At 41.8% G+C, this 16297-nt stretch overlaps 1 protein-coding gene across 7 annotated transcripts in view; it reads right to left on the minus strand.

Moving 5' to 3' along the window:
* The window catches only part of KCNIP1 (potassium voltage-gated channel interacting protein 1), a 338371-nt gene that overhangs the window by 84267 nt on the left and 237807 nt on the right, over positions 1 to 16297 (minus strand). The window contains exon 1 of one of the 7 annotated variants that reach the window (XM_072935325.1): positions 6382 to 6508. The exons of the other annotated variants lie outside the window; for them this stretch is intronic. The gene's annotated coding sequence lies outside the window, so the exon portion shown is untranslated. Of the gene's footprint in view, positions 1 to 6381; positions 6509 to 16297 lie in introns of those variants that run through there. 7 annotated transcript variants of the gene reach the window in all.

The following is a 16297-nucleotide window of genomic DNA, read 5'->3' on the forward strand; positions in this document are numbered from 1 at the left end:
TTTGGCACCACCCTGCCAGGGGCCATGCACCATGACTGACACAGGAGCAGCAGCTCCATCCACCAGCACAGCAGTATTCAGGGCTCACCCTTGTTTGTGCTGATACAATATCCCTGGGGACACAAACACTACCAGTTCCTGCCTGAGAAAAGAAGTCTCATAATATTGTGGAGCCACTTTGAGCAACCGGTGCATGGGTAGGGGACTTGGAATGCGATGATCTTTAAGGTCCTTTCCAATTACAACCATTCTGCGATTCTATGAGTCTACCATTAGGGCATAGTCCTTCCATCTGAAAGAACAGGTGCATTCTTCTGCCCTAACCTGCTTTCCTGCCTTTTTCATCTTGACAGCTTATTAGGAATTATACACTAAGACAGAATCTTACTTTGTCACTTTCTATATCTGAAGTTAAGTGTGTGTGCTTGAGGAGTGCACTGAATTCAAGAAGAGTGCAGCACTGTATTCACCTGGAAAGCATCAAGCACTTTCAGTGGAAAGATTTTTCAAGTGCAGGTGATAAGCAGAGATTTAAATATCCAGCTGGTATTATAAACTAGGAGTCATGCAAGACCAGTGGAAAAAAATTAGGATCCTGATTCTGCATTATACCCACCAAGCCTCCTGTGATGGTCTCTCATCCAGCATCTAAGGTGTGAATTAGATGATCACTATGATGAGACTGTCAGAAGTGTCAGAACAAAGACAGAAGTTTATTACGTGCACAACAGTACGTAATATCACATGCCGCTAGCAAATTCTTACAGTTTACAGCTTGTTGATTCAGAACCTTTCCATGTAAAAGTTACAAGTGTTTTATGGTCAAGGTTAAGCATGGAGGAAAATGGATCTAGTCAGTATTTTAAACTCCATATTGCTTATGCATAAATTATGTAGAGAAAAAGACATTTCATCTGTCTGAGCACCATCTTGAAGAACTGAGAGGAAAATCTCTTGCATGCTCCTGTCACTGTTAGAATGTAGAAAACCATGCCAGATGGTAGCAAACAAGTTTATTTCTGTTCATAAGGTCCCTGTCCTTTGGTTATTCTTTGCTCATGAAAGTGCTACAATCCTAGTGGCTCACATGAGTGCACAAAAGTGATTCGTAGGGCAGAGCTCATCTCTGGTATAAATGCTTTTATTGAGTTCTTCAGCCACTCAAAAATGCCAATGAAAGTGCAAGAACATAAAAATTCCAAAGCTGGAACAGGAAGATAAGTAGTTGCTCATCCTGAGTCCACATTGAAGCAGAGACCCCCAAAGTATGTCCATCAATGACAGCTGAAATTTCCCAGTACCAGATTAATTGTGATAACTTCATACAGCCCAAAGCAGAGGCGCTGACCACAAGTTCAGGCTCTCCTGCAGGCACGTCGTGGGGTGTGTTGTGGTCACATGTGTCAGTGTGCACCAAGTACTTATACCTATGAGCAAAGACACAGAACACAGCCATGCTGTAACTGCTGTGAGAACACAGAGAAAATATTACAGGTCTGATAATGACTTCCTTTCATCCACCAAGTGTGTGACAGACAGTCAGCTCTGTCACCTTCTCAAGGACAGCAGGTGTGTCTCAGTTTGCAATGGTAAATGTATACACAGAGCTGTCTTCATTGTTAGTCTGGAAGCCACTGGTTTGGCTCAGTCTACCCAGAGCCAGTCCTTTATACTCAAGGATAGCTCTCTGAGCTCGTTCCAGGGCATTGGCCTGATCTATTTTTTTTTAAAGATAAAAAACAGTCACAAATGGGCCAGAAAAAGGAGTAGCAAAGGGAGAAATCTGAGTGTGGGTACTAGAAAATACAAACTCAGGCCTTTCAATCTTACAAACTTGGGCCTTTAAATCTGTTCTGTGACCATATATTTCTATCAATGGTCTTGTGTTTCGCTGTGTGGAAGTGGCTCTGCAGTCTGAGAAGCCCTGCTGGTGCTGACATGCTCTGCCCCATTGGCCACATGCAGTCAGTGCACCGTGGTGGTGCCATCACCGTGCTCTGAGAGCTCTGCCACTGGTGCTGCTGAGGGACCCTTGTCCAACAGCCACACACTGCCAAACAGCTAAGCCACAGCAAAGCAAGGCATGGGAACTGAGCCAGGGCTGAGACTTAACAAGGCACACACTTCAAGAAAATAAAGGAGGAAAAGGAAAAGGAGATAACAGATTTGAGGAACAGAGAGTTAAATTTCAAGATTACATGGTAGTAGCTCTCAAAAAGATGGGATTTAATATGCAGGTGTGCAAACTAAAACTATGAGGTGTATATGAACATTTGAATTGCAGTTGTCAAGAGAATATTCTCATCATTCTGCTTTTCTTCTGTGAGAAACTCCACTCTTTCCCTTTATCCTACTCCCTGTATAGCACAGACTGAAGCTGAAGGACAGCAGGTTTCCCTAGGAATGTCTAGCGTTGAGCATTGTTCTCCACTGCATTTTAGTAGAAGTGGAGGAGATAGGAAATTGCATAGGAATATTTGGGGTTTATTGTGAATATTGGTATGTTTTTCAAAACCAGTTTTGGATAGAAACAAAAACACATTTAGGAAAACTCTGATGTTCTCCGCTCTGCTCAGTTACTGACAGATGGTTTGAGCTAATGTTTTTGCAAATAAGTTTATAAGTTTGAGCGCTCTATATGCTCTATGATATTTAGACAGAGGCCCTTTATCAGCTACACAAAGACTCAGCTGGCTCACCTGTCCAGGTGTCCACAAATGTTAGAGTAAGAGCAAGACACCAGCAAGAATCAAGGACTTGACCTCCAGCACCAGCATCTCCTTTTAGTGACTGTGATCTCCCAGAGTGCACACTTATTACTGCCTGGTCATGGTTAGCTGGAAGGGTGCAGTATTTCAAGAAGTTTTCCCTGTTTCTGTCTATGGTAATTTGAGTTCCCTTCCTCCACTTAATAGATTTTATATTCTACATTTGTAAGTTCTCGGGGATCTGGAGGTCGAGGCGACCCTGAGAATGCAAAAGTCCTTGCTTCCCAGCCTACACAGCCAAAGAAGAAGTCAGAATGTGTAGGGTTGGCTTCTCAAGGTCGTTTATTTTCTCTTATCTATAACATGCTTTATCAAGGAGCTGCAGTCTGTTTAGCAGGTCAGTCTGTAACAGACTCCCACCCCCTTAGGGTGGTGTTACCATTTTATGCTAAAAACGACATGTACTATGTTTACAAAAATGTGCCAGTATCTATCATCTATGTTGGACAGTGTGTCTCTACCTTAAACCAATAGAAAAGTGTTGCCAAGACACAGAGGGCAAGAAGAAAGAGAAGAAGGCTAGGACATGCCCAAATCCCCCCACCTTGTCCCCTTGAATTCCTTATTTTAAAACCCTAAAATTCTACTTTTTCACCCTGTGTTAATTCAACTACGACACTACTCAACCTTTGTGGCTTGTAATCCCTCATACAAAGTTGGCAGTTTTTTCCACGGGCTAAAATCGAAGCCACAGGTGTTTTTGACTTTGTGCCAAGGTCTCTGAGCCCCCTGCCAAGGTCTCAAAACAGCCAGAGGGATGTCCCGGGAAGTCACTTTGAAAGTCTCTCTGTAGAAAGTACTGATGAGTTTGAATGATAATTACAATAGTTTCAACACAGAATTTGTTAGCAGTGTACTTTTGTAAGCTGTTCAGTATAAACAAAGTCCACAACAGTCTGGGGAAACTGAAAGCAGAGCTAGGAGTTATCTGGGCCCAAGGCAAGGTCCAGTTGTTCCAGCTTTTGCTGGCTAGTACTCCATATGCGGGGCTTGAGGTTCAGCACACCTTTCTACAGCTCCATGTTTAACTTGATACCTGTTTTCTCTTTGCTCAGTGAGGTCTGGCAAGAGAAATTTGTTTCTTCTTAGGATAACACATGTTTGTGGAATTTACACTGTACTGACAGTGTAGATTTCTATGGAGTATCATGGTCTGTAAATCTTACAGCCTTATGCAGTACTATTAAAAATAAGGGAACTTAAAAGTAGCTCAACTTTTTTCTCACTAGAATATTAAATATAATTTCTCTGTATAACAACTAACATGTGAGTGTTAAAAACTAACCTATTGTAACAAATAGTCAACAGTCTCTGCTGGAAATTATTGACAGACAACCTCATTCACCTCACCATTACAGCAAAGGAAGCAGCAGATCCCACAAGGACCAGAGCTACACAAAGTATGTGTATGTTGTATGTTCTTATAAAGGGTGGACATGGCAGGAGAAGCTGTAAGGAAGCCATGATTGTATACAGATTCAAACTACACAGTCTGAACACCAGCTTGCCTGAAGTTCTAACGTATTAATGTGAAGTTAACCTCATCACTTTTTAAGCATGATTCACAGTATTTTAGTGTAAATTTAATCAGAAATACAACTAGATATTATGATGATTTGCTCTGAATTATTCAAATATTCCCAAACTTTCCCTCTCCTTAGGAGTCAGCAATGTGCCATTCCCCCCTTACTCATGACATGAGTACAGCTCACAGGTACACTGGAGACTGGGAACTGGGAAGGAGCAGCTATCTAAACCCATGAACTGCCCCCTCCTAAAACTTCCTTCTTCAATGCTCTATTTTTTTTAAACCAAGTTGTTAAATTGAATCTGCCCTTAGATGCATTCAGGCAGACAATAAAAGGATTAAAAAAATCCAGGTGCCCAGATGGACCAATTCATAACAGACTTTGCTAGAGCTGGAGACAGGAAGTTAGCTGTACATCAGGTACCATCTAACACCTCTCTGTGACAGGAGCACATAGACATCTGAAGACTCACAAAAGCCGAAATAAATTATTTTTTCTATTGTCATTCTGTCTTACTTGCACAATTTCATCATTTCAATAGCCCTGGCAAAGTCAGAGCTGGTAGGTAAAGCACTTGCTATGCAATCTGCAGTACTGCCCCAGCTTCAAAATGCTTTGCATCAGTCATCACCCAGTACCTCTTAATTCATGCAAAGATCAAAGCAGCAGGAAGTAGGAAAAGCAAACACATGCATGAGAACTAAAATAAAGCACACAATCAAAGAAACTAAAGTTTTATAACTTTTTTCCTCCATTTATAGGTCTTCAAGATTCTTCAAACCTTCTACCAAATGTTGTCAGGTAAATTACTATGAGGCCAGCAAGCTTATCTCTTCCAGGCTGTCATGAGCTCTGAAGCAGAAAGGAATAATTGTTCTCTCTCTATCGTAGCTGGAGGTTATTTTAACAACAGTGTATTTCTTGCTTACCATGAAAAATGACTCTCAAGTTTTTAAAAAAACCAGCCGTTCAATATTCAGGAATATTCAGATTCAGGCACACTGTAAATCTACTCTCCCTATTAAACAATGACAATATCTGTATAGATATGCTTTGGTTTATGGGGCTCACTGTCTAAAATTCATCCCTTCTACTTAAATTTAATATTTGCATGTTTCTACATGAATTACATTGTCTGTAAATCAGAGAGGTAACCAGAATTAAGATATCTTTAGCAGTCAGCTCCTTCAAACTACATTCTACAAAGCATATTTACCTTTCAATCAGCAATGTTTTCTTAAAACATACTTGAGAATAGAGAGCAAGACCAAGCAGATCTGTTAAAGATAAATATTCTGAGAAAGGGCTAAATTGATTACAACAGAAATATTCATCCAAGTAAGTTCAGTAAGGTTTTTGGATTTTCTGTTAATAACAGCCAATAGCTGAAAATAAGCCATGACACTTCTAGAAATTAGAACAAATTGAGAGGATATAATTATAAACTTACTAAAATGTATACCTTTCATTCAGAGCTTTGGGATGTGAGTTGCAGTATACTAAAGCACATAAATCAGTACTGAAGTCCTTGAAACAATCTTAAACATAAACAAAGACTGGTTTAAGATTATGTCACATTTATTTTCAGAGTTGCAATGAGAGCTACAATACTACATAGACATTTAAATACATTTCATTTGCCTAAAAAAAAGTATATAATGTTATTTCAGCTACCTTTCAGCTCCCCAGATACTCAAATGCTGCACATGCACATACAGATTAAAGTAAAAGCCTCTGCAGCAACTGGCTTTTAGAACAAAATATTTTCTCAATATCCTACCTTCAAAGTTGTCTTCTAGGAGACCCATATGCTCAAGTGCCTTCACAAATCCAACTATTATTACCAGTACAACAATCATTTCAAGTCCCTCCAAGTTCATCTTGAAAAATTATTTATGTAAAAGCATCTTTTCTTAGGGAGAGTCCTGACTTCAGAGTTAGACTTTAATTAATAAGCCCTCCTAGTCCAAGACATGCCACACAACCAGATAAATACAATGCTAAAGAAGCCCAGAATATTCACAACATAAAACATTCCCATTGACAGCCAGATGAACAGAGGAATGTACGGAGTCAAATCTTACCATGTCTGCATCACTTGCCTGCATGGACACAGATGTTTCAGTCTCTAAGGCAACAGAATATACAGTAACCCCTTTGTTCAGCATTTCCTCTCTGTCACAGCCAAAATCCGCCAGATCTGTTTGATACCTAGTAAAATGTTTTCACACTAAATTACAGCTTTAGAGGGCTCTTTAACAACACAGAGGAAAAACTCTGAAACACTTTCTTTGCCTGATAGTGAAGTTTAGAACACTCAAAGCAAAATAGTTTCATTAAAAAGATACCCTATTTCTGTGTTTTGCTATTGACTGGAATACAGTTACAAAATGTTAGCTATTTGTTCAAGTAGCTTGTTTTCCCACGCTGCAAATACATTCACAGGAACCTAGTAAAACCTGAAATATTATAAGAAGCAGCTTGTTAGAGGGCAATCAGATTAAGTCTGAGGGGTCTGTGGGAAGCAAAAGACTTTCTATCATGCTGCACAGCCCCGGGGGCTTATGTAGATGTTTAACACCTGCCCTTGGTGCAGGTCAGCAGCAGGTCAGCTGCTGCTCCCAAGGCTATACCAGGCAAGGAAAGCCAACAAGCGTGCCCATGGCCAACACTGCATGCAGCTGACTCCCCTGGCTCAGGAGGCACTTCTGTGAGCACCCAGAAACACTGAAATTGCTTCCAAGTCCTTGGACATGACAGTTAGTAACAGATTCTCTGAAGGACCTTATTCGGAGCCACCTAATAGCTGCCATTAGCAAGCACTTGTGTGTTCTTCCTACTTACCTTCCCTTAGCTCTCCAGATTTGCAGCCAGAAGTGTATAGAATTACAAAAAAACAAACAAACAAACAAAAACCCCCCAAAAAACCAACCAAACAAACAAAAAACCCCAAAAACAATAACCAAAACAACAACAAAAAACAAACAAAAAACCAAAAAAAAAACCAACAAAACCCCAACCCTGCATCCTTTTGAAAATAGGGGCACTTGTTCTGGCAAATTGTGATGTGATTACTTTGTCTACAATGACTAAGTATTCTGTGCAAAACATCAAGTACCACACTCATCATCATTCTTTTAATTCATTTTGGGACAATCTAACCTGGGATGATAGATAGATAGATAGATAGATAGATAGATAGATAGATAGATAGATAGATAGATAGATAGATAGATAGATAGATAGATAGACAGACAAACAGATAGATGTGTGTAAAAGTAAAACCTCACATTACTATTGTAATTATTAAGCTACTGCATTAATAATACTCCTCTGAAAGCCTGAAATCCAGCTTGCTGTTTCAGTTGCTGATTTTTTAACCCTTTGTGTACTTTATCTTCAGCTGATGCTTTATGTTGTTATCTCCCAGGATACTCTAGTCCAGCTACATTAAGCACTGATATGACGCTGTGAGTCAAAGGCTGTGTGATGAGAGAGGACTCTCCTGAGCTGCACAGTGGACCTTATGTTGCTGTTCACAGCAGGATCAGTCCCACATATTCTTTTGAAAGCTGTAAATGGTTTTCTTAATGACTTCACTAAAGCTTTGCTGTGTAGTAAGGTGTCCCTAAAGGCCTGAGTGAAGCTGTTTTCTGCATGAGTATTCCGATATAGTCATATTTATGAATATTTTAGAAGTATCAATTCCTTAGCAATATAATTAGCATCACTGACATCCACAGTTTTTCTCAGGTACCCCCATAAAAAATCAATCTTGTACTTTTCTTTTCATTATTGAACTTCACTTGAGCATCTCACAGCCCTTACTAAAATTCTCAATGAGCCTGAGAGGAGGTTAAGAGTTTACTGAAATATAAGATCCAATTACCATGGAAATCAAACCATTTTGGGGACAGTCCAGACATAAGTTATTATAATTTAGAGCAATAAACAATGATTGAGTAAAGAAAGCAAAAGAAAGAAACACTACCTGATAGAAATGGACTGGGACAGAGGGTAAAAAGAAGAAAGTAATTTAATCTTATTTTTAGTCAGGTTTAAAATCTCTCCTCCCACTAAAAATGCAATTAGCTGGGTGATGCCAGTAGGTGTTGAAATTTATTTTTATTTCTGTTTGGGAAAGGGGATTTCTCACAGCTCAATTTTACCTCTTTTCTGGTTTGCTGCTGCTCTCAGCTATCTACCAACATAGCCAATTAACAAATACATGATTTCTTTTTCTTGTTAAAAGATCTATTTTGTAGAAAATAAAAATGTTCCACAGAAATGGATTTTTTCTTTCTTTTTTTTTTTTTTTTTTTTTTTTTTTTTTTTTAAGAAAGCTGCATTTCCAGAGCAACCCAATTCTTTGACATGCCAAGGCTTTCTCCCTTCCTCAGAAGGGTGGAATACCTCTCCTATGAGGAAAGGCTGAGAGAATTAGGATTGTCCATCCTAGAAAAGAGAAGTCTTCAGAGACCTAGTTGGGGCCTTCCAGTGCCTGAAGGGAACTTACACAAAAGATAGGGTAAGACTATTTACAAGAGCCTGGTGTTACAGGACAAAGGGGGAATGAGGTCAAATTGAGAGTAGGTTTAGATTAGATATTAGGAAAAAATTCTTCCCTGGGAGGTGGGGAGGCCCGGCACAGAGTTCCCAGAGCAGCTGTGGCTGCCCCTGTATCCCTGGCTATGTCCACGGCCAGGTTGGATGGGGCTTGGAGCAGACTGGGACAGTGGGAGCCATCCCTGCCATGGTAAGGAGTCTGGAACTACATGCCCTTTGAAGTCCCCTTCCAACCCAAACCTTTCTATAATTCTGTGACTCTCCCTGCTTGGATTCAAGTGGTAAAGGCCAAGTTCTGCTTTATCCCACATGGAGCAGAGAAATGCACACCGGTCCAGCCAGGGGGCCTCTCACACCCCCGGAAAGCAGACAAGGGACTTCCATAGACTCTGCCTTCCCCTTATGACACTTCTGTTACTGAGTTATTAGTTGCTCTGCACCCTAATTCCTGGAGGCTACATGAGGTTTTGTAAAGACATTAGAGTGCTCCAGGACGGTTTGGGTGGATACAGACGAGAGATCTCTGCTGATTGCTCTTGGAGGATAAGGTTTATTCGGGATGGAGAGAGGCCCTGCCTCGAGCTGCGAGACACAGCACGTGGCCGGGCCTGAGGTGATGGAGGAGGGGAGAGACAAAGGGAAGAGCAGGGACTCCAAGAGGGGGGATCCAGGAGGAGGATCCAAGAGGGCGTCTGGCCCCCCCGGAGACCCCTTATCAGGGGGCTTCAAGGTGGGCTGGAACAAGACTTGTGCCAATGGGGTTACAGACACTTGATGTTTTAGGGGAGGGTTACAGGTGTGGGGTGAACCATACATTCTGGGGGGTGAGATGGAACAGTCCATTTGACTTTTGGACCTATCTGTAGGTGTGGTTATTGTCCAGCCAGTAGGGGGCATGATATTCATCCTGGCTGTACTATTGTGGTTCTTTGTGGTAGATAGGGACAGGAGAACGGAAGATCACGGGATGTGATGGAAAGAGAGACCCTTCCCCCTTCTCCCTGCTTCACGTTATCTATTAACCCCAAAGCATGTAACCACACCTAACCCAGTAGTTTTCCACTCCCGACTAACCCAGAAACCCCACCAAAGACCCTCTGACGTAGCAAAGACCCACAAGACTATTTAAACCCATGAGATAAGATAATAAAGGCTTTCGACCGTCCACCAAATTGGTGCCAGCGTGTTTTGTCGTTAGCCCGAGTGGTCCGGACAGGCCGGGCTGCCATGCTGTCTCTTGGAACCGGGTCGCCGTTGTCTTTTATAAAGGCAACATTCTTCTGCTAGACAATCATATTTATCTATCCTTCCCAACAAGGTTTCTTTTTTTTTTTTTTTTTCAGGCAAAAAAGAGCAAATTTTAAAACCTAGAGCACTTCCCAGCTGACCTCTGAACAGTCCAGTCCACCAGTAACAGTGTCCTTTGGGGAAAGACACTGGGAGAGAGAGAGAAAAGAGAACTTACTTCAATAAACTCCAAGCAAAATTGATTTAGCCTGGGCAGGCCGACAGAACAAAGCTGCAGGCTGTGTGTTTCCTGCTCTTAACCTTCTCACAGCAATAGATCATATTTGTAACAAACTCTCAATATAATTTTCAGTTGTTCTTTTTTTGAGCCTGAGTAATCCACTTTACAGGAAACTACTCCTGTCAACAAAGAAATGCAGGAATGTTCTGGGAGGAGAATATCCACCTACCACTATCCAATTCAGCCATGCACTTGCAGAGCAGTAGGGGCACTGCTGCCCGTATTCCCCCTCTCTGTACAAGGAGGAAGACTGGGAGCCTGGCCTACTCTGGCACTGGATAAAGTTTGAACTGCTGCAGAACTGGGAATCAAGAGGCTTCTGGCAGGTAATGTGTTGAGCAAAACACTGGGGACCACACAGGTAAATGGCTCATGCCACTGACATCACTTCACTTGTGACAACACCTCCCTTCTGCTCCCAGCAAACAAGGAGAGATCTCAATGTGAACTCACACGTGCATCAGAAAGTAGGACTCATGATAGCAACAGGAAAACCAAATCTTCCTGTACAGCTACCCTTAAGACTGCATCTAAGATTTGATTCCACAGTATCTGTTCACAGTGCAGATGAACAGTTCCTCTCATTTCTACCTGTCATTTTGCCCCTGCACAAACCCCCTGGGTTTTTATCTTTTTCTTTAAATCTTGGAAACTCGACAAGACCAAAGAGGAGAAGATAACCCATTTGGTATCACAGCAGCACTCTGACAAGGGCAGCAACTGACAGCAAAGTCCCTGAGATTGTCCTGCTCTGATCAAGCCAAACTATTTCTGATGGCCTCAGAATTAACTTCAACAACAAGTGGAAACAAGGACATTGCTGCAGAACCCCCCAGCACTCACAGGGATCCACCAGGGATGGAAGCAGCACAGCAGGGCTGCAGGCCTTCCCTCTGCTCCCTGGCCCTTCACTGCACACCAAAATGAAAAGGACAGTGCCAGCTGCCACGGGAGACTTTTTGAAAGTCAGGGTATTACACAACTGAACAGCTAAATCAGCATAGGGATTCCCAAGCTAGTCCATGTGCGTCTGGTCTTCAGTTCTTACATTGCTTTGCCCCATCTAGAAACCAGGCTTTCAACTGAGTTTTGTTGCAGCAGGCACCAGCTGATCCATAATTTTATTAATAGCATGATTACAATATAAATATTTTATTCCATGTTGTGTGTAGGAGGCTTCATTATGCCTTGGATTCTTCATGTGTACATCTTTTAAATACAGCTCTGTTAAGGCAAATGTATCAGTTCCAGCACTTTCAATATTTTTTTTTCCTGTTCTCAGTATTTTTCCAATTGCTGATAAAGAACTAATTCTGGGCCAATTTATTCCATGAATAAAATTCACACAATATAATTCTTCTCTAATGGGGTCATACAAAAGGTTGCAGTGAGAATTTAATTTAAAATGAAATTCTACAACCTGATTAAATCTTCCATGGTGCAGAGTTCTGAGGAAGATACTGGGGCAAATGCTGACTACTTATGGACAGCATTTTCAAAAGCATTCCCTTTTAACTTCTCTCCTAAGTCGCCATCATCTTTTCAGCAGCCAGTGGAAGGACCATATGAACAGAATACCAGTTTCAGCTTCAGCTGATCTACAGGAAATTATTGTTTGTACATTTTTTTATATTGGAGCTTCTTTCAATAATGCTGCTTATAACTTTGGCTACATTAGGATTCTCTCTTAAAGGCTTTATTTTTATTTGGCAGTATTCATACTTACATCTAAAAACCTTTGAGAGAGGCACTCATACATTTGAAACAGAAATGCTGAAATACAAGTCTGCTTTTCATGGCAATGAGATGTGATGGATGGTATTTTCACATTCAACCCCTCTGTCACTAGTAGTTCCAGAGTTTCTTAAAATACACCACACAACCTTTTTACACTACAGCATATTAATTACAGCACAGTATGCCTGGCTCAAAGTGATGCTTACTGCCCTTGGAGGCAATGAATAAATTGTTTAAGGAGTGTGGAAACTGGTCCTTGTGCAAAACTCTTCAAGACAAGGCTGATGAGGGATCTAAGGAATGTGAGGGGGAAAATGTCGGAACCCAAAATGTCCCTCAGACATTTTTAGAGGTTCCAGGCCTTGGCCAGAAGCATTTTAGACCCTGGCAAGCAGCTGAAAACAGCTGTGATTTTGAGTTTGAACCATGGAATGAATTACCAACTTTGAAGGTGGAACAAGCAGTCACAGAGGGTTAGATGGTATAGTAAAAGTAGTCACAAATTAGAGGAAAAAAAATTTTTAGTATTGTACAAGGGGGTTTTAGTACCTGTACAGGGGGGTTTTACTTTGTACAGGGGGGTCAGGAGTTCTAAGATGGAGGAAAGTGGGCCTGATCCTGTTCTTCCTCCTTCTTCTTCCTTACCTCCATGTTCTTGGTGATGTTGGCATTTTTCTATTGGTTTAGGCTGGGGACACACTGTTCAACGTAGATGATAGATATTGGCACATTATTGTAAATATAGTACACGTAATTTCTGGTATATAATGTTTGTACCATCCCACTGAGGGGCAGAGCCCCGCACACTGCCCTGCAGGACAGACCTGCGGCAGGGCAGCAGAACATGTTATAGATAAGCAAAAATAAACAACCTTGAAAACAGCACAGACGAATTATGGCTTCTTCTTTGGCAACGGAGCAGAAAGACAGAGACTTTCTACAATCTCAGAATCACCAATACCCACAGATTCCGACAGGAAAACAGCCAGGTACCTAAGGCATGAGCTCGGTACATGACATTTAAAAAGGCATGGAAGTATCACATGTCATAACAGACTCAATGGCACACAGATATATTAGAGGTTGGGAACCGTTGCAGAGGAAAAGAATCTGCTCAGCCAGGTTTGGGAAACCAAATTGATTTCAAAAGCCAAAAATGGATAGTTGGAATCAAAAGGCTTCTTTTGTAAAACTTCTGTGGTGAATGTCATGGTCTGAAGCAAATGCCGGATGCAAGCTGAGTTATAAAACACCTTCTGCTAGCCAGAAGGTGTTCAAAAGTGAATATAAATGTATATTAAGGTTGTTATGTCTAGGATGTCCAAAGAGGTGAGCATGACCAAATCCATTGCCATCTTTCAGGAGAAAAAAGTAAGAGTCAGAAATGCAGCATATGTGAATCCAGGTACACGTTTTGCTGATCTCAACTATCAGCTTCACTCACTTCAGAAGGGAGGCACTCACTAGCCTGGGAAAATGGTCCCTTAATATGCCATGCTCAAAAGGGTATTGGTGATACAGTTGTAAAGAACACATGACTTCTCAGTTGATGAAAACCATGCTAACATCAGTCAACAGAAGGGGAAATGGAAAGAGAAAAGGGAAAGGGAAAAGGAGGAAGTGGGAAGGAAAAAAGGAAATGGGAAAAGGTAAGCATAAGAAGTTTCTCAGCATTCATATAACATTTTGCTGGCAGATCTGAATACTAATTGAATATAATCAAATGCACAAAATCTAGAGTAGTGCAGAACTAATCAATAATTTGAGGATAGGCAGTAGCTTTTTCTGTGTCTACTTGAAATATGAAACTAATTGTATTTGAATAGTGACGAGTTTTAAAATTCCCAAATGACTGCAACATAACATGCCTTGCGTACCATTTTCTGTATACTGATCGTCAATATCTACAATTTGCATTATAATAGCACTGATCTGAAGAAATACCACAACATGGGTGCACAGAAATATTGCTGAAAGATTTTTGTTACTGGTACATACAGAGGAATCATAGATGAGGACAAGAGAATACTTCATAGTATGGATTTCTAAAGAAGCCATAGTTTGATTTACAGAGAGAACACCAGGATTTGACAGGACATGAATGTAATTGTTCCTGGAGATAATGGTAGAAGAAACAAGAGGAAGAAAATTTCAAAGAAAATAATTTTAAATTCTGATACAATAAACATGCCACTGTTTGAATGGAGCCCACTAATTTCAGTGCTTGGAACTTGCAAAGGAAGCCCTCTTGCTGCTAGCAGCAGTGCCACAGAGCATGGGTTAGGTGGGAAGCACAGCATGCCAGAAAAGCCAGGGAATCTCAGGAAAACGGAAAGCTGGACAAGACAAACGCAGATCTGAACCAATGTGTTTTATCAAGCGTTCTCCGTTTATTCAAGCTAAGATGGTAGTTTATATAAGCTTCTACATAGTTTACAAAAACAAAGACACTCTGATTGGCAAGCTAACATTGTTTACCTTTTCCTTAAAACGGCCTACACCTTACACTATGAAACCTATACTAATTCACACCCAGACAGCCCAGTAGTCCCCGTCACACCTTAATACTATTTCTATCTGCGCCACAAGCTCTGAATTTCTAACTGCGTCAGCATTTTACCGACTTCTAGCATGGTCTTGCTGCCAGGTGATCAATAAAAGATAATCATCTCTGAATGATACACAAAGTAAGGTTTTCAGAGTATGACATGTTAACTTGTGTAATTTCTGTTGTTTTCCCCCCCTCTTAAGAGGCTCTTACCCCAGGGTGTTGGAACAGCTCTCTTTATTCTGTGGTGTCCATGGGAGAGTGGGGCAAAAGAGAGAGAGCACAGGAAGTCTCAGGGGTCTATATAGGTTTTGGACAGGGTGGACTTTCCTGGCTCTCCGCCAACCCCGTTGGGGCAGGAAGGAGGATCCAGGGGTTATCTTGATCAGAGTCACAAGGTCCCGGGGGAAGGGGGGCACAGGGTGCCCAATGAGCTCACCGTAACACCTCCCCCTTATTTGTTAAACAAGGTTGCAGGAATTCACTGGGCTCAATTCAACCCTGAGTATGGGTCCCGAACACTAGGGTTACAAAGAACAGAATAACAAGGGCTAACAAAATTGATCTAACAACAGATGTCCACCACCCCGTGAATCCCCATCCCTTGAACATTCTCTTCAGCATTTGCAGGATGACAACTCGCATGGGGTTCATCACAGGGTTGAGTGGAAGGTAGGTTTTCTCTAAAAGGGAAGAACAAACATTTTAAGAACATGTTAAAGTTTCTGTTTCTGCCAGAAGGAATTCATGCCTAGGAACTTTCTTCTTCTCCCATCTGGCGGCGTCTTCTCTTTGAAGCATCAGCTACTTGCTTCTTGTCCCCTTCTGTTTGACCTGGATTCTTGGGGACAAAAGGTTTCACCCACTTCTGGGGAATCCACCGAGGGCCTGAGGGAGTAGCTACACACGCATAGCCACGACCCCAGGTTACAAGTCCATAGGGACCCTTGGTTTCCCAAGTTTCTGGATCCCTAATCAAGACCGGGGGATGCTGAGACAATTTGAACTGGTTGCCACGGTTAAAGTGACGCACAACCGGTGGACTCATATTTTCAAATGAACAATTCAGAAAATTGATGGTAAACATAGCTTTACAGAGCTTCTCTCGTGGAGACATCCACGGAGCTGAGCTGTTTTGTTTTTTCAATACCTGCTTGAGCGTCTGGTGTGCACGCTTGACTACAGCTTGACCTGTGGGGGAGTGGGCAATGCCAGTTTTATGTTCCACTCCCCACTGTTGGAGAAATTCCAGAAACTCCTTGGATACATACGCTGGGCCATTATCTGTTTTGATCGTTTTTGGCACCCCCAATACTGAAAATGCTTGCACTAGGTGTTGTTTGACATGTGCAGCCTTTTGTCCTATATGGGCAGAGGCATACACTGCACCTGAGAATGTGTCCACGCTCACATGAACGCATTCAAGGCGACCAAAGCTCTGAATGTGTGTGATGTCTGTCTGCCATACCTCACAGCTGCTAAGGCCTCTGGGGTTTACCCCCATGCCTAAGGATGGCACGGCCTGGAGCTGACAATTAGGACAGTTGGTCACAATGGCTCGGGCCTGACTCCGTGTAAGCTGGAACTGTCGAATCAAACCTGGCACATTCTGGTGGTAGTG

This window comes from Taeniopygia guttata, chromosome 13 (assembly GCF_048771995.1).
Source record: "Taeniopygia guttata chromosome 13, bTaeGut7.mat, whole genome shotgun sequence".
Lineage (NCBI taxonomy): Eukaryota > Metazoa > Chordata > Aves > Passeriformes > Estrildidae > Taeniopygia > Taeniopygia guttata.